General features: G+C 44.5%; 2 protein-coding genes, 11 non-coding genes and 5 pseudogenes across 13 annotated transcripts in view; 16 read left to right on the plus strand and 2 right to left on the minus strand.

Annotated features, from left to right (window-relative positions):
* Positions 1-22,290, minus strand: part of LOC125715120 (uncharacterized) — a 1,180,389-nt gene that overhangs the window by 1,000,236 nt on the left and 157,863 nt on the right. The gene's annotated exons all lie outside the window — the stretch shown is intronic.
* LOC125715114 (uncharacterized) overlaps positions 1-22,290 on the minus strand; it is a 935,270-nt gene that overhangs the window by 753,349 nt on the left and 159,631 nt on the right. The window lies entirely within an intron of this gene.
* On the plus strand, positions 990-1,108 carry LOC125734968 (5S ribosomal RNA). The gene has a single exon (XR_007394269.1). It is a non-coding gene; the product is annotated as a 5S ribosomal RNA (ribosomal RNA).
* Positions 2,196-2,314, plus strand: LOC125734490 (5S ribosomal RNA). The gene has a single exon (XR_007393800.1). It is a non-coding gene; the product is annotated as a 5S ribosomal RNA (ribosomal RNA).
* Positions 3,392-3,510, plus strand: LOC125734969 (5S ribosomal RNA). The gene has a single exon (XR_007394270.1). It is a non-coding gene; the product is annotated as a 5S ribosomal RNA (ribosomal RNA).
* Positions 4,596-4,714, plus strand: LOC125734491 (5S ribosomal RNA). The gene has a single exon (XR_007393801.1). It is a non-coding gene; the product is annotated as a 5S ribosomal RNA (ribosomal RNA).
* On the plus strand, positions 5,792-5,910 carry LOC125735833 (5S ribosomal RNA). Its single transcript, XR_007395119.1, has one exon. It is a non-coding gene; the product is annotated as a 5S ribosomal RNA (ribosomal RNA).
* On the plus strand, positions 7,926-8,044 carry LOC125731907 (5S ribosomal RNA; annotated as a pseudogene).
* Positions 9,116-9,234, plus strand: LOC125728877 (5S ribosomal RNA). The gene has a single exon (XR_007389447.1). It is a non-coding gene; the product is annotated as a 5S ribosomal RNA (ribosomal RNA).
* LOC125736054 (5S ribosomal RNA) lies at positions 10,312-10,430 on the plus strand. The gene has a single exon (XR_007395337.1). It is a non-coding gene; the product is annotated as a 5S ribosomal RNA (ribosomal RNA).
* LOC125731757 (5S ribosomal RNA) lies at positions 11,510-11,628 on the plus strand (annotated as a pseudogene).
* On the plus strand, positions 12,706-12,823 carry LOC125731889 (5S ribosomal RNA; annotated as a pseudogene).
* LOC125731968 (5S ribosomal RNA) lies at positions 13,900-14,008 on the plus strand (annotated as a pseudogene).
* LOC125735379 (5S ribosomal RNA) lies at positions 15,087-15,205 on the plus strand. Its single transcript, XR_007394675.1, has one exon. It is a non-coding gene; the product is annotated as a 5S ribosomal RNA (ribosomal RNA).
* LOC125731700 (5S ribosomal RNA) lies at positions 16,283-16,391 on the plus strand (annotated as a pseudogene).
* On the plus strand, positions 17,473-17,591 carry LOC125733297 (5S ribosomal RNA). The gene has a single exon (XR_007392646.1). It is a non-coding gene; the product is annotated as a 5S ribosomal RNA (ribosomal RNA).
* Positions 18,669-18,787, plus strand: LOC125733298 (5S ribosomal RNA). Its single transcript, XR_007392647.1, has one exon. It is a non-coding gene; the product is annotated as a 5S ribosomal RNA (ribosomal RNA).
* LOC125735342 (5S ribosomal RNA) lies at positions 19,866-19,984 on the plus strand. The gene has a single exon (XR_007394639.1). It is a non-coding gene; the product is annotated as a 5S ribosomal RNA (ribosomal RNA).

Raw genomic sequence — 22,290 nt, forward strand, 5'->3', positions numbered from 1 at the left:
TTTTTTTTTTTTTCTCTCATTCCTAAAGGCAGCTTTTAGAAACCGTTTTACTCTAAATACTCCCTGGTAATTCTAGGTGCTGTAAGCTGTTCGTGCCTTTATTCCACCAGGGCGCGATCTTCTCACAAACTTGAAGACTGTCACTCCCCATTCACGTTTTACAACTTATTGTTAATGATAAAGAGACAGCTTTTTACACACAGTTTTAAACAAAGTACTGATATTATTCCTCTTCAACTCACCGCTTTGCTTTCTATGCAAAAACCACTTCGCCACAGAAGACTCGATATTATTGGCATAGCAAGTTCTGCTCTTCTCCTTTCAAAACTTGCTAAAAGCTGTATTTAAAAGAACAGATTGGCCGGGGTAATTCACACCCTTCAATGCCAGCTTAATGTTTAGGTTAGTGGGAATCACAGAGGAATTAGGGATGGAAACTTCTTTGCTGGTGGTAGAAGCGGTCTGGTGAATTTTTAGAGAGAAGAGGCTGTCGATGTTTGAATGTAGAAAATTGTTCTGGCTGCAGCCTGCAGTATGGACTTGTTGGTGTGTGTAGCTCCCAGTGTTCTGACAGCGCGACGTTTTGGGGAAGCATGTGATTCAGCAGCTACCAGTGGGCTTCGTGCGGCGGAGATTTTGTGGCTGTTAGCGGAGTTGATAACAGAGGGTCGTTAAGAGAAGCCTACATGCAGTAGGCAAAGGAGTAATGTTTGCCGGCGGGGGACGTGCGGCGATTAACCTGTGCGGTAGTGAAAAGGAGTTAAAAAGAAGGAAGTGTGCGGATGCGGAAAGAATGGAATAATTGTGGTAGGCTGCCGGCTGAGTAGTTTGGTGAATGTTTGGTGTGGGTCCGGCGCTGCCGATTGGATGGTGGGGCTGCAGTGTGAGTCAGATAAAAAAAAAAAAAGAACATTAGTAGGATCCAATTGGACCAACTGGCATGTATAGAGGCGTGTAATGCAAAAGGGCTGTTTTTGGTAGCATCTCTCGCTTACGGCCATACCACCCTGAACACGCCCGATCTTGTCTGATCTCGGAAGCCAAGCAGGGTAGGGTCTGGTTAGTACTTGGATGGGAGACCTTCTGGGAATACCAGGTGCTGTAAGCCTTTCTCACTTTTACTTTATACAGGGGGCGCTCCACTTCACGATTAATTTAAATCTATCACTCCCCTTCCATTTTACTATTTTATATATATATATATATATTTTTTTTTTTCTCTCTCATTCCTAAAGGCAGCTTTTAGAAACCGTTTTACTCTAAATACTCCCTGGTAATTCTAGGTGCTGTAAGCTGTTCGTGCCTTTATTCCACCAGGGCGCGATCTTCTCACAAACTTGAAGACTGTCACTCCCCATTCACGTTTTACAACTTATTGTTAATGATAAAGAGACAGCTTTTTACACACAGTTTTAAACAAAGTACTGATATTATTCCTCTTCAACTCACCGCTTTGCTTTCTATGCAAAAACCACTTCGCCACAGAAGACTCGATATTATTGGCATAGCAAGTTCTGCTCTTCTCCTTTCAAAACTTGCTAAAAGCTGTATTTAAAAGAACAGATTGGCCGGGGTAATTCACACCCTTCAATGCCAGCTTAATGTTTAGGTTAGTGGGAATCACAGAGGAATTAGGGATGGAAACTTCTTTGCTGGTGGTAGAAGCGGTCTGGTGAATTTTTAGAGAGAAGAGGCTGTCGATGTTTGAATGTAGAAAATTGTTCTGGCTGCAGCCTGCAGTATGGACTTGTTGGTGTGTGTAGCTCCCAGTGTTCTGACAGCGCGACGTTTTGGGGAAGCATGTGATTCAGCAGCTACCAGTGGGCTTCGTGCGGCGGAGATTTTGTGGCTGTTAGCGGAGTTGATAACAGAGGGTCGTTAAGAGAAGCCTACATGCAGTAGGCAAAGGAGTAATGTTTGCCGGCGGGGGACGTGCGGCGATTAACCTGTGCGGTAGTGAAAAGGAGTTAAAAAGAAGGAAGTGTGCGGATGCGGAAAGAATGGGATAATTGTGGTAGGCTGCCGGCTGAGTAGTTTGGTGAATGTTTGGTGTGGGTGCGGCGCTGCCGATTGGATGGTGGGGTTGCAGTGTGAGTCAGATAAAAAAAAAAAAGAACATTAGTAGGATCCAATGGGACCAACTGGCATGTATAGAGGCGTGTAATGCAAAAGGGCTGTTTTTGGCAACGTCTCTCGCTTACGGCCATACCACCCTGAACACGCCCGATTTCGTCTGATCTCGGAAGCTAAGCAGGGTAGGGTCTGGTTAGTATTTGGATGGGAGACCTCCTGGGAATACCAGGTGCTGTAAGCTTTTCTCACTTTTACTTTATACAGGGGGCGCTCCACTTCACGAATAATTTAAATCTAGCACTCCCCTTCCATTTTACTATTATATATATATATTTTTTTTTTCTCTCTTTCATAAAGCCAGCTTTTAGAAACCGTTTTACTCTAAATACTTCCTGGTAATTCTAGGTGCTGTAAGCTGTTCGTGCCTTTATTCCACCAGGGCGCGATCTTCTCACAAACTTGAAGACTGTCACTCCCCATTCACGTTTTACAACTTATTGTTAATGATAAAGAGACAGCTTTTTACGCACAGTTTTAAACAAAGTACTGATATTATTCCTCTTCAACTGACCGCTTTGTTTTCTATGCAAAAACCACTTCGCCACAGAAGACTCGATATTATTGGCATAGCAAGTTCTGCTCTTCTCCTTTCAAAACTTGCTAAAAGCTGTATTTAAAAGAACAGGTTGGGCGGGGTAATTCACACCCTTCAATGCCAGCTTAATGTTTAGGTTAGTGGGAATCACAGAGGAATTAGGGATGGAAACTTCTTTGCTGGTGGTAGAAGCGGTCTGGTGAATTTTTAGAGAGAAGAGGCCGTCGATGTTTGAATGTAGAAAATTGTTCTGGCTGCAGCCTGCAGTATGGACTTGTTGGCGTGTGTAGCTCCCAGTGTTCTGACAGCGCGACGTTTTGGGGAAGCATGTGATTCAGCAGCTACCAGTGGGCTTCGTGCGGCGGAGATTTTGTGGCTGTTAGCGGAGTTGATAACAGAGGGTCGTTAAGAGAAGCCTACATGCAGTAGGCAAAGGAGTAATGTTTGCCGGCGGGGGACGTGCGGCGATTAACCTGTGCGGTAGTGAAAAGGAGTTAAAAAGAAGGAAGTGTGCGGATGCGGAAAGAATGGAATAATTGTGGTAGGCTGCCGGCTGAGTAGTTTGGTGAATGTTTGGTGTGGGTCCGGCGCTGCCGATTGGATGGTGGGGCTGCAGTGTGAGTCAGATAAAAAAAAAAAAAGAACATTAGTAGGATCCAATTGGACCAACTGGCATGTATAGAGGCGTGTAATGCAAAAGGGCTGTTTTTGGTAGCATCTCTCGCTTACGGCCATACCACCCTGAACACGCCCGATCTTGTCTGATCTCGGAAGCCAAGCAGGGTAGGGTCTGGTTAGTACTTGGATGGGAGACCTTCTGGGAATACCAGGTGCTGTAAGCCTTTCTCACTTTTACTTTATACAGGGGGCGCTCCACTTCACGATTAATTTAAATCTATCACTCCCCTTCCATTTTACTATTTTATATATATATATATATTTTTTTTTTTCTCTCTCATTCCTAAAGGCAGCTTTTAGAAACCGTTTTACTCTAAATACTCCCTGGTAATTCTAGGTGCTGTAAGCTGTTCGTGCCTTTATTCCACCAGGGCGCGATCTTCTCACAAACTTGAAGACTGTCACTCCCCATTCACGTTTTACAACTTATTGTTAATGATAAAGAGACAGCTTTTTACACACAGTTTTAAACAAAGTACTGATATTATTCCTCTTCAACTCACCGCTTTGCTTTCTATGCAAAAACCACTTCGCCACAGAAGACTCGATATTATTGGCATAGCAAGTTCTGCTCTTCTCCTTTCAAAACTTGCTAAAAGCTGTATTTAAAAGAACAGATTGGCCGGGGTAATTCACACCCTTCAATGCCAGCTTAATGTTTAGGTTAGTGGGAATCACAGAGGAATTAGGGATGGAAACTTCTTTGCTGGTGGTAGAAGCGGTCTGGTGAATTTTTAGAGAGAAGAGGCTGTCGATGTTTGAATGTAGAAAATTGTTCTGGCTGCAGCCTGCAGTATGGACTTGTTGGTGTGTGTAGCTCCCAGTGTTCTGACAGCGCGACGTTTTGGGGAAGCATGTGATTCAGCAGCTACCAGTGGGCTTCGTGCGGCGGAGATTTTGTGGCTGTTAGCGGAGTTGATAACAGAGGGTCGTTAAGAGAAGCCTACATGCAGTAGGCAAAGGAGTAATGTTTGCCGGCGGGGGACGTGCGGCGATTAACCTGTGCGGTAGTGAAAAGGAGTTAAAAAGAAGGAAGTGTGCGGATGCGGAAAGAATGGGATAATTGTGGTAGGCTGCCGGCTGAGTAGTTTGGTGAATGTTTGGTGTGGGTGCGGCGCTGCCGATTGGATGGTGGGGTTGCAGTGTGAGTCAGATAAAAAAAAAAAAGAACATTAGTAGGATCCAATGGGACCAACTGGCATGTATAGAGGCGTGTAATGCAAAAGGGCTGTTTTTGGCAACGTCTCTCGCTTACGGCCATACCACCCTGAACACGCCCGATTTCGTCTGATCTCGGAAGCTAAGCAGGGTAGGGTCTGGTTAGTATTTGGATGGGAGACCTCCTGGGAATACCAGGTGCTGTAAGCTTTTCTCACTTTTACTTTATACAGGGGGCGCTCCACTTCACGAATAATTTAAATCTAGCACTCCCCTTCCATTTTACTATTATATATATATATATTTTTTTTCTCTCTTTCATAAAGCCAGCTTTTAGAAACCGTTTTACTCTAAATACTTCCTGGTAATTCTAGGTGCTGTAAGCTGTTCGTGCCTTTATTCCACCAGGGCGCGATCTTCTCACAAACTTGAAGACTGTCACTCCCCATTCACGTTTTACAACTTATTGTTAATGATAAAGAGACAGCTTTTTACACACAGTTTTAAACAAAGTACTGATATTATTCCTCTTCAACTGACCGCTTTGTTTTCTATGCAAAAAGCACTTCGCCACAGAAGACTCGATATTATTGGCATAGCAAGTTCTGCTCTTCTCCTTTCAAAACTTGCTAAAAGCTGTATTTAAAAGAACAGATTGGCCGGGGTAATTCACACCCTTCAATGCCAGCTTAATGTTTAGGTTAGTGGGAATCACAGAGGAATTAGGGATGGAAACTTCTTTGCTGGTGGTAGAAGCGGTCTGGTGAATTTTTAGAGAGAAGAGGCCGTCGATGTTTGAATGTAGAAAATTGTTCTGGCTGCAGCCTGCAGTATGGACTTGTTGGTGTGTGTAGCTCCCAGTGTTCTGACAGCGCGACGTTTTGGGGAAGCATGTGATTCAGCAGCTACCAGTGGGCTTCGTGCGGCGGAGATTTTGTGGCTGTTAGCGGAGTTGATAACAGAGGGTCGTTAAGAGAAGCCTGCATGCAGTAGGCAAAGGAGTAATGTTTGCCGGCGGGGGACGTGCGGCGATTAACCTGTGCGGTAGTGAAAAGGAGTTAAAAAGAAGGAAGTGTGCGGATGCGGAAAGAATGGGATAATTGTGGTAGGCTGCCGGCTGAGTAGTTTGGTGAATGTTTGGTGTGGGTGCGGCGCTGCCGATTGGATGGTGGGGTTGCAGTGTGAGTCAGATAAAAAAAAAAAAAAAACATTAGTAGGATCCAATGGGACCAACTGGCATGTATAGAGGCGTGTAATGCAAAAGGGCTGTTTTTGGTAGCGTCTCTCGCTTGCGGCCATACCACCCTGAACACGCCCGATCTCATCTGATCTCGGAAGCTAAGCAGGCTAGGGTCTGGTTAATACTTGGATGGGAGACCTCCTGGGAATACCAGGTGCTGTAAGCTTTTCTCACTTTTACTTTATACAGGGGGCGCTCCACTTCACGATTAATTTAAATCTATCACTCCCCTTCCATTTTACTATTTTATATATATATATTTTTTTTTTTTCTCTCATTCATAAAGGCAGCTTTTACACACGTTTTACTCTAAATACTGCCTGGTAATTCTAGGTGCTGTAAGCTGTTCGTGCCTTTATTCCACCAGGGCGCGATCTTCTGACAAACTTGAAGACTGTCACTCCACATTCACGTTTTACAACTTATTGTTAATAATAAAGAGACAGCTTTTTACACACAGTTTTAAACAAAGTACTGATATAATTCCTCTTAAACTCACCGCTTTGTTTTCTATGCAAAAACCACTTCGCCACAGAATATTCGATATTATTGGCATATTATCTGCTCTTCTCCTCCTTTCTAAACTTGCTAAAAGCTGTATTTAAAAGAGCAGGTTGGCCGGGGTAATTCACACCCTTCAATGCCAGCTTAATGTTTAGGTTAGTGGGAATCACAGAGGAATTAGGGATGGAAACTTCTTTGCTGGTTGTAGAAGCGGTCTGGTGAATTTTTAGAGAGAAGAGGCCGTCGATGTTTCAGTGTAGAAAATTGTTCTGGCTGCAGCCTGCAGTATGGACTTGTTGGCGTGTGTAGCTCCCAGTGTTCTGACAGCGTGACATTTTGGGGAAGCATGTGATTCAACAGCAACCAGTGGGCTTCGTGCGGCGGAGATTTTGTGGCTGTTAGCGGAGTTGATAACAGAGGGTCTTTAAGAGAAGCCTGCATGCGGTAGGCAAATGAGTAATGTTTGCCGGCGGGGGACGTGCGGCGATTAACCTGTTCGGTAGTGAAAAGGACTTAAAGAGAAGGAAGTGTGCGGATGCGGAAAGAATGGAATAATTGTGGTAGGCTGCCGGCTGAGTAGTTTGGTGAATGTTTGGTGTGGGTGCGGCGCTGCCGATTGGACGGTGGTGCTGCAGTGTGAGTCAGATAAAAAAAAAAAAAAAAACAGGAGTAGGATCCAATGGGACTATATTTCTTTTTTCTCTCATTCATAAAGGCAGCTTTTACACACGTTTTACTCTAAATACTGCCTGGTAATTCTAGGTGCTGTAAGCTGTTCGTGCCTTTATTCCACCAGGGCACTATCTTCTCACAAACTTGAAGACTGTCACTCCCCATTCACGTTTTACAACTTATTGTTAATAATAAAGAGACAGCTTTTTACACACAGTTTTAAACAAAGTACTGATATAATTCCTCTTCAACTCACCGCTTTGTTTTCTATGCAAAAACCACTTCGCCACAGACGACTTGATATTGTTGGCATAGCAATGTCTGCTCTTCTCCTCCTTTCAAAACTTGCTAAAAGCTGTATTTAAAAGAACAGATTGGCCGGGGTAATTCACACCCTTCAATGCCAGCTTAATGTTTAGGTTAGTGGGAATCACAGAGGAATTAGGGATGGAAACTTCTTTGCTGGTGGTAGAAGCGGTCTGGTGAATTTTTAGAGAGAAGAGGCCGTCGATGTTTCAATGTAGAAAATTGTTCTGGCTGCAGCCTGCAGTATGGACTTGTTGGCGTGTGTAGCTCCCAGTGTTCTGACAGCGTGACATTTTGGGGAAGCATGTGATTCAACAGCAACCAGTGGGCTTCGTGCGGCGGAGATTTTGTGGCTGTTAGCGGAGTTGATAACAGAGGGTCTTTAAGAGAAGCCTGCATGCGGTAGGCAAATGAGTAATGTTTTACGGCGGGGGACGTGCGGCGATTAACCTGTTCGGTAGTGAAAAGGACTTAAAGAGAAGGAAGTGTGCGGATGCGGAAAAAATGGAATAATTGTGGTAGGCTGCCGGCTGAGTAGTTTGGTGAATGTTTGGTGTGGGTGCGGCGCTGCCGATTGGATGGTGGTGCTGCAGTGTGAGTCAGATAAAAAAAAAAAAAAACAGGAGTAGGATCCAATGGGACTAACTGGCATGTATAGAGGCGTGTAATGCAAAAGGGCTGTTTTTGTTCGCCGCTCTCGCTTATGGCCATACCACCCTGAACACGCCCGATCTCGTCTGATCTTGGAAGCTAAGTGGGGTAGGGTCTTGTTAGTACTTGGATGGGAGACTGCCTGGGAATACCACGTGCTGTAAGCTTTTCTCACTTTTACTTTATACAGGGGGCACTCCACCTCACGATTAATTTAAATCTATCACTCCCCCTCCATTTTACTATTTTATATATTTCTTTTTTCTCTCATTCATAAAGGCAGCTTTTACACACGTTTTACTCTAAATACTGCCTGGTAATTCTAGGTGCTGTAAGCTGTTCGTGCCTTTATTCCACCAGGGCGCGATCTTCTGACAAACTTGAAGACTGTCACTCCACATTCACGTTTTACAACTTATTGTTAATAATAAAGAGACAGCTTTTTACACACAGTTTTAAACAAAGTACTGATATAATTCCTCTTAAACTCACCGCTTTGTTTTCTATGCAAAAACCACTTCGCCACAGAATATTCGATATTATTGGCATATTATCTGCTCTTCTCCTCCTTTCAAAACTTGCTAAAAGCTGTATTTAAAAGAGCAGGTTGGCCGGGGTAATTCACACCCTTCAATGCCAGCTTAATGTTTAGGTTAGTGGGAATCACAGAGGAATTAGGGATGGAAACTTCTTTGCTGGTGGTAGAAGCGGTCTGGTGAATTTTTAGAGAGAAGAGGCCGTCGATGTTTCAGTGTAGAAAATTGTTCTGGCTGCAGCCTGCAGTATGGACTTTTTGCCGTGTGTAGCTCCCAGCGTTCTGACAGCGTGACATTTTGGGGAAGCATGTGATTCAACAGCAACCAGTGGGCTTCGTGCGGCGGAGATTTTGTGGCTGTTAGCGGAGTTGATAACAGAGGGTCTTTAAGAGAAGCCTGCATGCGGTAGGCAAATGAGTAATGTTTGCCGGCGGGGGAAGTGCGGCGATTAACCTGTTCGGTAGTGAAAAGGACTTAAAGAGAAGGAAGTGTGCGGATGCGGAAAGAATGGAATAATTGTGGTAGGCTGCCGGCTGAGTAGTTTGGTGAATGTTTGGTGTGGGTGCGGAGCTGCCGATTGGATGGTGGTGCTGCAGTGTGAGTCAGATAAAAAAAAAAAAAAACAGGAGTAGGATCCAATGGGACTAACTGGCATGTATAGAGGCGTGTAATGCAAAAGGGCTGTTTTTGTTCGCGGCTCTCGCTTATGGCCATACCACCCTGAACACGCCCGATCTCGTCGGATCTCGGAAGCTAAGCGGGGTAGGGTCTGGTTAGTACTTGGATGGGAGACTGCCTGGGAATACCACGTGCTGTAAGCTTTTCTCACTTTTACTTTATACAGGGGGCACTCCACCTCACGATTAATTTAAATCTATCACTCCCCTTCCATTTTACTATTTTATATATTTCTTTTTTCTCTCATTCAAAAAGGCAGCTTTTAGAAACCGTTTTACTCTAAATACTTCCTGGTAATTCTAGGTGCTGTAAGCTGTTCGTGCCTTTATTCCACCAGGGCGCGATCTTCTCACAAACTTGAAGACTGTCACTCCCCATTCACGTTTTACAACTTATTGTTAATGATAAAGAGACAGCTTTTTACACACAGTTTTAAACAAAGTACTGATATTATTCCTCTTCAACTGACCGCTTTGTTTTCTTTGCAAAAACCACTTCGCCACAGAAGACTTGATATTGTTGGCATAGCAAGGTCTGCTCTTCTCCTCCTTTCAAAACTTGCTAAAAGCTGTATTTAAAAGAACAGATTGGCCGGGGTAATTCACACCCTTCAATGCCAGCTTAATGTTTAGGTTAGTGGGAATCACAGAGGAATTAGGGATGGAAACTTCTTTGCTGGTGGTAGAAGCGGTCTGGTGAATTTTTAGAGAGAAGAGGCCGTCGATGTTTGAATGTAGAAAATTGTTCTGGCTGCAGCCTGCAGTATGGACTTGTTGGTGTGTGTAGCTCCCAGTGTTCTGACAGCGCGACGTTTTGGGGAAGCATGTGATTCAGCAGCTACCAGTGGGCTTCGTGCGGCGGAGATTTTGTGGCTGTTAGCGGAGTTGATAACAGAGGGTCGTTAAGAGAAGCCTGCATGCAGTAGGCAAAGGAGTAATGTTTGCCGGCGGGGGACGTGCGGCGATTAACCTGTGCGGTAGTGAAAAGGAGTTAAAAATAAGGAAGTGTGCGGATGCGGAAAGAATGGAATAATTGTGGTAGGCTGCCGGCTGAGTAGTTTGGTGAATGTTTGGTGTGGGTCCGGCGCTGCCGATTGGATGGTGGGGCTGCAGTGTGAGTCAGATAAAAAAAAAAAAAAGAACATTAGTAGGATCCAATGGGACCAACTGGCATGTATAGAGGCGTGTAATGCAAAAGGGCTGTTTTTGGTAGCATCTCTCGCTTACGGTCATACCACCCTGAACACGCCCGATCTCATCCGATCTCGGAAGCCAAGTAGGGTAGGGTCCGGTTAGTAATTGGATGGGAGACCACCTGGGAATACCAGGTGCTGTAAGCCTTTCTCACTTTTACTTTATACAGGGTGCGCTCCACTTCACGATTAATTTAAATCTATCACTCCCCTTCCATTTTACTATTTTATATATATATATTTTATATCTCTCATTCATAAAGGCAGCTTTTAGAAACCGTTTTACTCTAAATACTTCCTGGTAATTCTAGGTGCTGTAAGCTGTTCGTGCCTTTATTCCACCAGGGCGCGATCTTCTCACAAACTTGAAGACTGTCACTCCCCATTCACGTTTTACAACTTATTGTTAATGATAAAGAGACAGCTTTTTACACACAGTTTTAAACAAAGTACTGATATTATTCCTCTTCAACTGACCGCTTTGATTTCTATGCAAAAAACACTTCGCCACAGAAGACTCGATATTATTGGCATAGCAAGTTCTGCTCTTCTCCTTTCAAAACTTGCTAAAAGCTGTATTTAAAAGAACAGATTGGCCGGGGTAATTCACACCCTTCAATGCCAGCTTAAAGTTTAGGTTAGTGGGAATCACAGAGGAATTAGGGATGGAAACTTCTTTGCTGGTGGTAGAAGCGGTCTGGTGAATTTTTAGAGAGAAGAGGCCGTCGATGTTTGAATGTAGAAAATTGTTCTGGCTGCAGCCTGCAGTATGGACTTGTTGCTGTGTGTAGCTCCCAGTGTTCTGACAGCGCGACGTTTTGGGGAAGCATGTGATTCAGCAGCTACCAGTGGGCTTCGTGCGGCGGAGATTTTGTGGCTGTTAGCGGAGTTGATAACAGAGGGTCGTTAAGAGAAGCCTGCATGCAGTAGGCAAAGGAGTAATGTTTGCCGGCGGGGGACGTGCGGCGATTAACCTGTGTGGTAGTGAAAAGGAGTTAAAAAGAAGGAAGTGTGCGGAGGCGGAAAGAATGGAATAATTGTGGTAGGCTGCCGGCTGAGTAGTTTGGTGAATGTTTGGTGTGGGTCCGGCGCTGCCGATTGGATGGTGGGGCTGCAGTGTGAGTCAGATAAAAAAAAAAAAAAAAACCAGGAGTAGGATCCAATGGGACCAACTGGCATGTATAGAGGCGTGTAATGCAAAAGGGCTGTTTTTGGTAGCGTCTCTCGCTTATGGCAATGCCAGCCTGAACACGCCCGATCTCATCCGATCTCGGAAGCCAATCAGGGTAGGGTCTGGTTAGTACTTGGATGCGAGACCTCCTGGGAATACCAGGTGCTGTAAGCTTTTCTCACTTTTACTTTATACAGGGGGCACTCCACTTCACGATTAATTTAAATCTATCACTCCCCTTACGTTTTACTATTTTATATATATATTTTTTTTCTCTCATTCATAAAGGCAGCTTTTACACACCGTTTAACTCTAAATACTGCCTGGTAATTCTAGGTGCTGTAAGCTGTTCGTGCCTTTATTCCACCAGGGCGCGATCTTCTCACAAACTTGAAGACTGTCACTCCCCATTCACGTTTTACAACTTATTGTTAATGATAAAGAGACAGCTTTTTACACACAGTTTTAAACAAAGTACTGATATTATTCCTCTTCAACTGACCGCTTTGTTTTCTATGCAAAAACCACTTCGCCACAGAAGACTCGATATTATTGGCATAGCAAGTTCTGCTCTTCTCCTTTCAAAACTTGCTAAAAGCTGTATTTAAAAGAACAGATTGGCCGGGGTAATTCACACCCTTCAATGCCAGCTTAATGTTTAGGTTAGTGGGAATCACAGAGGAATTAGGGATGGAAACTTCTTTGCTGGTGGTAGAAGCGGTCTGGTGAATTTTTAGAGAGAAGAGGCCGTCGATGTTTGGATGTAGAAAATTGTTCTGGCTGCAGCCTGCAGTATGGACTTGTTGGTGTGTGTAGCTCCCAGTGTTCTGACAGCGCAACGTTTTGGGGAAGCATGTGATTCAGCAGCTACCAGTGGGCTTCGTGCGGCGGAGATTTTGTGGCTGTTAGCGGAGTTGATTACAGAGGGTCGTTAAGAGAAGCCTGCATGCGGTAGGCAAATGAGTAATGTTTGCCGGCGGGGGACGTGCGGCGATTAACCTGTGCGGTAGTGAAAAGGAGTTAAAGAGAAGGAAATGTGCGGATGCGGAAAGAATGGAATAATTGTGGTAGGCTGCCGGCTGAGTAGTTTGGTGAATGTTTGGTGTGGGTCCGGCGCTGCCGATTGGATGGTGGTGCTGCAGTGTGAGTCAAATAAAAAAAAAAAAAAAAAACAGGAGTAGGATCCAATGGGACCAACTGGCATGTATAGAGGCGTGTAATGCAAAAGGGCTGTTTTTGGTAGTGACTCTCGCTTATGGCCATACCACCCTGAACACGCCCGATCTTGTCTGATCTTGGAAGCTAAGCAGGGTAGGGTCTGCTTAGTACTTGGATGGGAGACCATCTGGGAATACCAGGTGTGTAAGCTTTTCTCACTTTTACTTTATACAGGGGGCACTCCACTTCACGATTAATTTAAATCTATCACTCCCCTTACGTTTTACTATTTTATATATATATTTTTTTTCTCTCATTCATAAAGGCAGCTTTTACACACCATTTAACTCTAAATACTGCCTGGTAATTCTAGGTGCTGTAAGCTGTTCGTGCCTTTATTCCACCAGGGCGCGATCTTCTCACAAACTTGAAGACTGTCACTCCCCATTCACGTTTTACAACTTATTGTTAATGATAAAGAGACAGCTTTTTACACACAGTTTTAAACAAAGTACTGATATTATTCCTCTTCAACTGACCGCTTTGTTTTCTATGCAAAAACCACTTCGCCACAGAAGACTCGATATTATTGGCATAGCAAGTTCTGCTCTTCTCCTTTCAAAACTTGCTAAAAGCTGTATTTAAAAGAACAGATTGGCCGGGGTAATTCACACCCTTCAATGCCAGCTTAATGTTTAGGTTAGTGGGAATCACAGAGGAATTAGGGATGGAAACTTCTTTGCTGGTGGTAGAAGCGGTCTGGTGAATTTTTAGAGAGAAGAGGCCGTCGATGTTTGGATGTAGAAAATTGTTCTGGCTGCAGCCTGCAGTATGGACTTGTTGGTGTGTGTAGCTCCCAGTGTTCTGACAGCGCAACGTTTTGGGGAAGCATGTGATTCAGCAGCTACCAGTGGGCTTCGTGCGGCGGAGATTTCGTGGCTGTTAGCGGAGTTGATAACAGAGGGTCGTTAAGAGAAGCCTGCATGCAGTAGGCAAAGGAGTAATGTTTGCCGGCGGGGGACGTGCGGCGATTAACCTGTGCGGTAGTGAAAAGGAGTTAAAAAGAAGGAAGTGTGCGGATGCGGAAAGAATGGAATAATTGTGGTAGGCTGCCGGCTGAGTAGTTTGGTGAATGTTTGGTGTGGGTCCGGCGCTGCCGATTGGATGGTGGGGCTGCAGTGTGAGTCAGATAAAAAAAAAAAAAAGAACATTAGTAGGATCCAATGGGACCAACTGGCATGTATAGAGGCGTGTAATGCAAAAGGGCTGTTTTTGGTAGCATCTCTCGCTTACGGCCATACCACCCTGAACACGCCTGATCTCGGAAGCCAAGCAGCGTAGGGTCTGGTTAGTACTTGGATGGGAGACCTCCTGGGAATACCAGGTGCTGTAAGCTTTTCTCACTATTACTTTATACAGGGGGCGCTCCACTTCACGATTAATTTAAATCTATCACTCCCCTTCCATTTTACTATTTTATATATATATATATATATTTTTCTCTCATTCATAAAGGCAGCTTTTACACACCGTTTTACTCTAAATACTTCCTGGTAATTCTAGGTGCTGTAAGCTGTTCGTGCCTTTATTCCACCAGGGCGCGATCTTCTCACAAACTTGAAAACTGTCACTCCCCATTCACGTTTTACAACTTATTGTTAATGATAAAGAGACAGCTTTTTACACACAGTTTTAAACAAAGTACTGATATTATTCCTCTTCAACTGACCGCTTTGTTTTCTATGCAAAAACCACTTGGCCACAGAAGACTCGATATTATTGGCATAGCAAGTTCTGCTCTTCTCCTTTCAAAACTTGCTAAAAGCTGTATTTAAAAGAACAGATTGGCCGGGGTAATTCACACCCTTCAATGCCAGCTTAATGTTTAGGTTAGTGGGAATCACAGAGGAATTAGGGATGGAAACTTCTTTGCTGGTGGTAGAAGCGGTCTGGTGAATTTTTAGAGAGAAGAGGCCGTCGATGTTTGAATGTAGAAAATTGTTCTGGCTGAAGCCTGCAGTATGGACTTGTTGGTGTGTGTAGCTCCCAGTGTTCTGACAGCGCGACGTTTTGGGGAAGCATGTGATTCAGCAGCTACCAGTGGGCTTCGTGCGGCGGAGATTTTGTGGCTGTTAGCGGAGTTGATAACAGAGGGTCGTTAAGAGAAGCCTGCATGCAGTAGGCAAAGGAGTAATGTTTGCTGGCGGGGGACGTGCGGCGATTAACCTGTGCGGTAGTGAAAAGGAGTTAAAGAGAAGGAAGTGTGCGGATGCGGAAAGAATGGAATAATTGTGGTAGGCTGCCGGCTGAGTAGTTTGGTGAATGTTTGGTGTGGGTCTGGCGCTGCCGATTGGATGGTGGTGCTGCAGTGTGAGTCAGATAAAAAAAAAAAAACCAGGAGTAGGATCCAATGGGACTAACTGGCATGTATAGACGCGTGTAATGCAAAAGGGCTGATTTTGGTCACGTCTCTCGCTTATGGCCATACCACCCTGAACACGCCCGATCTCATCCGATCTCGGAAGCCAAGTAGGGTAGGGTCTGGTTAGTACTTGGATGGGAGACTACCTGGGAATACCAGGTGCTGTAAGCTTTTCTCACTTTTACTTTATACAGGGGGCGCTCCACTTCACGATTAATTTAAATCTATCACTCCCCTTCCATTTTACTATTTTATATATATATTTTTATTTTCTCTCTTTCATAAAGGCAGCTTTTACACACCGTTTTACTCTAAATACTGCCTGGTAATTCTAGGTGCTGTAAGCTCTTCGTGCCTTTATTCCACCAGGGCGCGATCTTCTCACAAACTTGAAGACTGTCACTCCCCATTCACGTTTTACAACTTATTGTTAATGATAAAGAGACAGCTTTTTACACACAGTTTTAAACAAAGTACTGATATTATTCCTCTTCAACTGACCGCTTTGTTTTCTATGCAAAAACCACTTCGCCACAGAAGACTCGATATTATTGGCATAGCAAGTTCTGCTCTTCTCCTTTCAAAACTTGCTAAAAGCTGTATTTAAAAGAACAGATTGGCCGGGGTAATTCACACCCTTCAATGCCAGCTTAATGTTTAGGTTAGTGGGAATCACAGAGGAATTAGGGATGGAAACTTCTTTGCTGGTGGTAGAAGCGGTCTGGTGAATTTTTAGAGAGAAGAGGCCGTCGATGTTTGAATGTAGAAAATTGTTCTGGCTGCAGCCTGCAGTATGGACTTGTTGGTGTGTGTAGCTCCCAGTGTTCTGACAGCGCGACGTTTTGGGGAAGCATGTGATTCAGCAGCTACCAGTGGGCTTCGTGCGGCGGAGATTTTGTGGCTGTTAGTGGAGTTGATAACAGAGGGTCGTTAAGAGAAGCCTGCATGCAGTAGGCAAAGGAGTAATGTTTGCCGGCGGGGGACGTGCGGCGATTAACCTGTGCGGTAGTGAAAAGGAGTTAAAAAGAAGGAAGTGTGCGGATGCGGAAAGAATGGAATAATTGTGGTAGGCTGCCGGCTGAGTAGTTTGGTGAATGTTTGGTGTGGGTCCGGCGCTGCCGATTGGATGGTGGGGCTGCAGTGTGAGTCAGATAAAAAAAAAAAAAGAACATTAGTAGGATCCAATGGGACCAACTGGCATGTATAGAGGCGTGTAATGCAAAAGGGCTGTTTTTGGTAGCATCTCTCGCTTACGGCCATACCACCCTGAACACGCCTGATCTCGGAAGCCAAGCAGGGTAGGGTCTGGTTAGTACTTGGATGGGAGACCTCCTGGGAATACCAGGTGCTGTAAGCTTTTCTCACTATTACTTTATACAGGGGGCGCTCCACTTCACGATTAATTTAAATCTATCACTCCCCTTCCATTTTACTATTTTATATATATATATATATATTTTTCTCTCATTCATAAAGGCAGCTTTTACACACCGTTTTACTCTAAATACTTCCTGGTAATTCTAGGTGCTGTAAGCTGTTCGTGCCTTTATTCCACCAGGGCGCGATCTTCTCACAAACTTGAAAACTGTCACTCCCCATTCACGTTTTACAACTTATTGTTAATGATAAAGAGACAGCTTTTTACACACAGTTTTAAACAAAGTACTGATATTATTCCTCTTCAACTGACCGCTTTGTTTTCTATGCAAAAACCACTTCGCCACAGAAGACTCGATATTATTGGCATAGCAAGTTCTGCTCTTCTCCTTTCAAAACTTGCTAAAAGCTGTATTTAAAAGAACAGATTGGCCGGGGTAATTCACACCCTTCAATGCCAGCTTAATGTTTAGGTTAGTGGGAATCACAGAGGAATTAGGGATGGAAACTTCTTTGCTGGTGGTAGAAGCGGTCTGGTGAATTTTTAGAGAGAAGAGGCCGTCGATGTTTGAATGTAGAAAATTGTTCTGGCTGCAGCCTGCAGTATGGACTTGTTGGTGTGTGTAGCTCCCAGTGTTCTGACAGCGCGACGTTTTGGGGAAGCATGTGATTCAGCAGCTACCAGTGGGCTTCGTGCGGCGGAGATTTTGTGGCTGTTAGCGGAGTTGATAACAGAGGGTCGTTAAGAGAAGCCTGCATGCAGTAGGCAAAGGAGTAATGTTTGCTGGCGGGGGACGTGCGGCGATTAACCTGTGCGGTAGTGAAAAGGAGTTAAAGAGAAGGAAGTGTGCGGATGCGGAAAGAATGGAATAATTGTGGTAGGCTGCCGGCTGAGTAGTTTGGTGAATGTTTGGTGTGGGTCCGGCGTTGCCGATTGGATGGTGGGGCTGCAGTGTGAGTCAGATAAAAAAAAAAAAAAAAACAGGAGTAGGATCCAATGGGACCAACTGGCATGTATAGAGGCGTGTAATGCAAAAGGGCTGTTTTTGGTAGCGTCTCTCGCTTATGGCCATACCACCCTGAACACGCCCGATCTCGTCTGATCTCGGAAGCTAAGCAGGGTAGGGTCTGGTTAGTACTTGGATGGGAGACCATCTGGGAATACCAGGTGCTGTAAGCTTTTCTCACTTTTACTTTATACAGGGGGCGCTCCACTTCACGATTAATTTAAATCTATCACTCCCCTTCCATTTTACTATTTTATATATATATTTTTATTTTCTCTCTTTCATAAAGGCAGCTTTTACACACCGTTTTACTCTAAATACTGCCTGGTAATTCTAGGTGCTGTAAGCTCTTCGTGCCTTTATTCCACCAGGGCGCGATCTTCTCACAAACTTGAAGACTGTCACTCCCCATTCACGTTTTACAACTTATTGTTAATGATAAAGAGACAGCTTTTTACACACAGTTTTAAACAAAGTACTGATATTATTCCTCTTCAACTGACCGCTTTGTTTTCTATGCAAAAACCACTTCGCCACAGAAGATTCGATATTATTGGCATAGCAAGTTCTGCTCTTCTCCTTTCAAAACTTGCTAAAAGCTGTATTTAAAAGAACAGATTGGCCGGGGTAATTCACACCCTTCAATGCCAGCTTAATGTTTAGGTTAGTGGGAATCACAGAGGAATTAGGGATGGAAACTTCTTTGCTGGTGGTAGAAGCGGTCTGGTGAATTTTTAGAGAGAAGAGGCCGTCGATGTTTGAATGTAGAAAATTGTTCTGGCTGCAGCCTGCAGTATGGACTTGTTGGTGTGTGTAGCTCCCAGTGTTCTGATAGCGCGACGTTTTGGGGAAGCATGTGATTCAGCAGCTACCAGTGGGCTTCGTGCGGCGGAGATTTTGTGGCTGTTAGCGGAGTTGATAACAGAGGGTCGTTAAGAGAAGCCTGCATGCAGTAGGCAAAGGAGTAATGTTTGCTGGCGGGGGACGTGCGGCGATTAACCTGTGCGGTAGTGAAAAGGAGTTAAAGAGAAGGAAGTGTGCGGATGCGGAAAGAATGGAATAATTGTGGTAGGCTGCCGGCTGAGTAGTTTGGTGAATGTTTGGTGTGGGTCCGGCGTTGCCGATTGGATGGTGGGGCTGCAGTGTGAGTCAGATAAAAAAAAAAAAAAAACAGGAGTAGGATCCAATGGGACCAACTGGCATGTATAGAGGCGTGTAATGCAAAAGGGCTGTTTTTGGTAGCATCTCTCGCTTATGGCCATACCACCCTGAACACGCCCGATCTCGTCTGATCTCGGAAGCTAAGCAGGGTAGGGTCTGGTTAGTACTTGGATGGGAGACCATCTGGGAATACCAGGTGCTGTAAGCTTTTCTCACTTTTACTTTATACAGGGGGCGCTCCACTTCACGATTAATTTAAATCTATCACTCCCCTTCCATTTTACTATTTTATATATATATTTTTATTTTCTCTCTTTCATAAAGGCAGCTTTTACACACCGTTTTACTCTAAATACTGCCTGGTAATTCTAGGTGCTGTAAGCTCTTCGTGCCTTTATTCCACCAGGGCGCGATCTTCTCACAAACTTGAAGACTGTCACTCCCCATTCACGTTTTACAACTTATTGTTAATGATAAAGAGACAGCTTTTTACACACAGTTTTAAACAAAGTACTGATATTATTCCTCTTCAACTGACCGCTTTGTTTTCTATGCAAAAACCACTTCGCCACAGAAGATTCGATATTATTGGCATAGCAAGTTCTGCTCTTCTCCTTTCAAAACTTGCTAAAAGCTGTATTTAAAAGAACAGATTGGCCGGGGTAATTCACACCCTTCAATGCCAGCTTAATGTTTAGGTTAGTGGGAATCACAGAGGAATTAGGGATGGAAACTTCTTTGCTGGTGGTAGAAGCGGTCTGGTGAATTTTTAGAGAGAAGAGGCCGTCGATGTTTGAATGTAGAAAATTGTTCTGGCTGCAGCCTGCAGTATGGACTTGTTGGTGTGTGTAGCTCCCAGTGTTCTGATAGCGCGACGTTTTGGGGAAGCATGTGATTCAGCAGCTACCAGTGGGCTTCGTGCGGCGGAGATTTTGTGGCTGTTAGCGGAGTTGATAACAGAGGGTCGTTAAGAGAAGCCTGCATGCAGTAGGCAAAGGAGTAATGTTTGCCGGCGGCGGACGTGCGGCGATTAACCTGTGCGGTAGTGAAAAGGAGTTAAAAAGAAGGAAGTGTGCGGATGCGGAAAGAATGGAATAATTGTGGTAGGCTGCCGGCTGAGTAGTTTGGTGAATGTTTGGTGTGGGTCCGGCGCTGCCGATTGGATGGTGGGGCTGCAGTGTGAGTCAGATAAAAAAAAAAAAAAGAACATTAGTCGGATCCAATGGGACCAACTGGCATGTATAGAGGCGTGTAATGCAAAAGGGCTGTTTTTGGTAGCATCTCTCGCTTACGGCCATACCACCCTGAACACACCCGCTCTCGTCTGATCTCGGAAGCCAAGCAGGGTAGGGTCTGGTTAGTACTTGGATGGGAGACCTCCTGGGAATATCAGGTGCTGTAAGCTTTTCTCACTTTTACTTTATACAGGGGGCGCTCCACTTCACGATTAATTTAAATCTATCACTCCCCTTCCATTTTACTATTTTATATATATATATATTTTTTTTTTTCTCTCATTCATAAAGGCAGCTTTTACACACCGTTTTACTCTAAATACTTCCTGGTAATTCTAGGTGCTGTAAGCTGTTCGTGCCTTTATTCCACCAGGGCGCGATAGAGAGAGATGCAATACCGCTTTTGTCAAAATGACAGGTCGGGTCAAAGGTCATGTTCAAAAGTTCAGTGGGCGGAACTTATGTTGTGGTGGGTTGAGCTTGGTTGTGTAACTGACGCAATAGCATGTGGATTTAATTATTTATTTAAATATTTTTTTTTCTTCTTCCCCGGGGGTTGGTTGTGTAACTGATGCAATGGTATTTGGATTTAATTATTTATTTATTATTTTAAATGATTGTGGCTTAGGGGGCATGGGTTGGTTGTGTTAGTGATGCAATGGTATTTGGATTTAATTATTTATTATTTTAAATGCTTATTTTAAATGTTTATTATTTTAAAATGATATTGAGGAGAGTGCTTATGAGTGTGTATTATTTTAAAAATGATATTGATGAGAGTGCTTATGAGCGTGTGTTATTTGAATAAGTTATTATTATTATTATTTTGTGGGGCGCGGGCGGGAGTGAGCGGGGCTGGGTTACCTGATGGAGCGCGAGCGTACGGTGTGCGGTAGCGTGGTAAGGTCCCCGGGCTTCGGAGAATCAGCAAAGGACTTATTCACATACTGGTGCGGTAGCGCGGAAAGGTCCGCACGGCTTTGGATAATCCTCGGAGAGAGCGATGCGGGAGAGCTGAGAGGCGTGCTGCTGCGCGAGTCTGAGAGAAACTGTGAGAGACTGTGGGATAAAATGGTAAAGTTGGAGCAAAGAATGAGAGGAGGAGGTGCAGGGTCTACCGTCCAATAAAAACGCTCGGCGCTAGTTTTGACCGTGTGTTTTTTCCTCACGCAAGCGTTTGTATCACATCGGCGTATGGCGCCAATTTGTAAAGGTCATAAGTCGAGACATACATCGAGTCTGTCAATTTGTCCGCCAGTAAATTCTGCAGGGCCGTGCCACCTGGCCATCGAGGCGCCCCCCCTACCCGGCCACGCGGGCCATACATCGAGTCTGACACTTTGTCCTCCAGTAAATTCTGTTTAAAGTTTTGTTTTCACATACGTCCCAAATTACAGATAATTTTCTTACACAGGCACGAGTAGCATCATCAAGGCCGTACCACCTGGTCATACATCAAGTCTGACAATTTGGCCGCCAGTAAATTCTGTTTATAGTTTTGTTTGCCATACATGACCGTGCAGATATGGGGTGACAGAGACAATTAAAATGTATTACGTCGAGCGGGGGGCCTTTTCCTCCTCCTAGAGGCACAACGCCTTACCAAAGTTTGTACCAGCCAAAGAACCACAAGTTTCATCGAGACCTTACCCGGTAAGTATATTATTTCTTTTATTCCTGTTATAAAAATGCTATTCAATTAAAAAATAACATTCTAATAATAGGTATTCTCTTTTTTTTTTTTTTTCTATGTACGAGAGAGAGAGAGAGACTACGCCGACCGGTCAAGAGAAAATCTGCGAGAGAATCAACAGGTATGGACGGAGCAACACCCCCAGCGGCTATACCCGAAGCCTTATTAAATGAAATAGCCATTATCAACAATGCTAATAATGAAAATGATGCGGATTACTCTGCTCAACACGACTCGCCACCAGCGACGTCTGCTGAAACACTGGCCCAGGACCCCTGTTTTCTCCCATCCTTAGAGACATTAACAAGCATGTTAAATGAAAGGGGTTCTGAAGCAGGAGCGGGGCTACCCCCCACCGACGAGGTCGCATGGTCCCCCGCGGATTCTGAATTGTGGGAGGCCTTGTCAGACGTGGAATTTCTTCTCGATGCTGAGGAGATTGAAAATGAATTTGGGCTGGGACAATTTGAAAATGTTCAACAGGAAGGTGGCGGTGCCGTCGGTGACGTGGATCCCCAGCCTGACGGGGTCCTTCATCGCCGCAGATTCAATAACGTACAGATTAGGCGGATTCTAAATATCCCGCGACCTAGAAACGAAGGCAATTTCCGCGAGTACTATGAAAATGTAATCGAGGGGTTTCAAAATATTGTGAATGAGGCGATTCCTTACGCCGTATGGGGAGCCTATATACAGGTCACCCTGCGCGCTGACTTTTTAAACGACGAGCTGTCGCAAATTGTACGGTATGGGGTGGGGGAGCTGACAGACTTGCAGCAGCTG

This window comes from Brienomyrus brachyistius, chromosome 2, assembly GCF_023856365.1.
Source record: "Brienomyrus brachyistius isolate T26 chromosome 2, BBRACH_0.4, whole genome shotgun sequence".
Classification (NCBI taxonomy): domain Eukaryota; kingdom Metazoa; phylum Chordata; class Actinopteri; order Osteoglossiformes; family Mormyridae; genus Brienomyrus; species Brienomyrus brachyistius.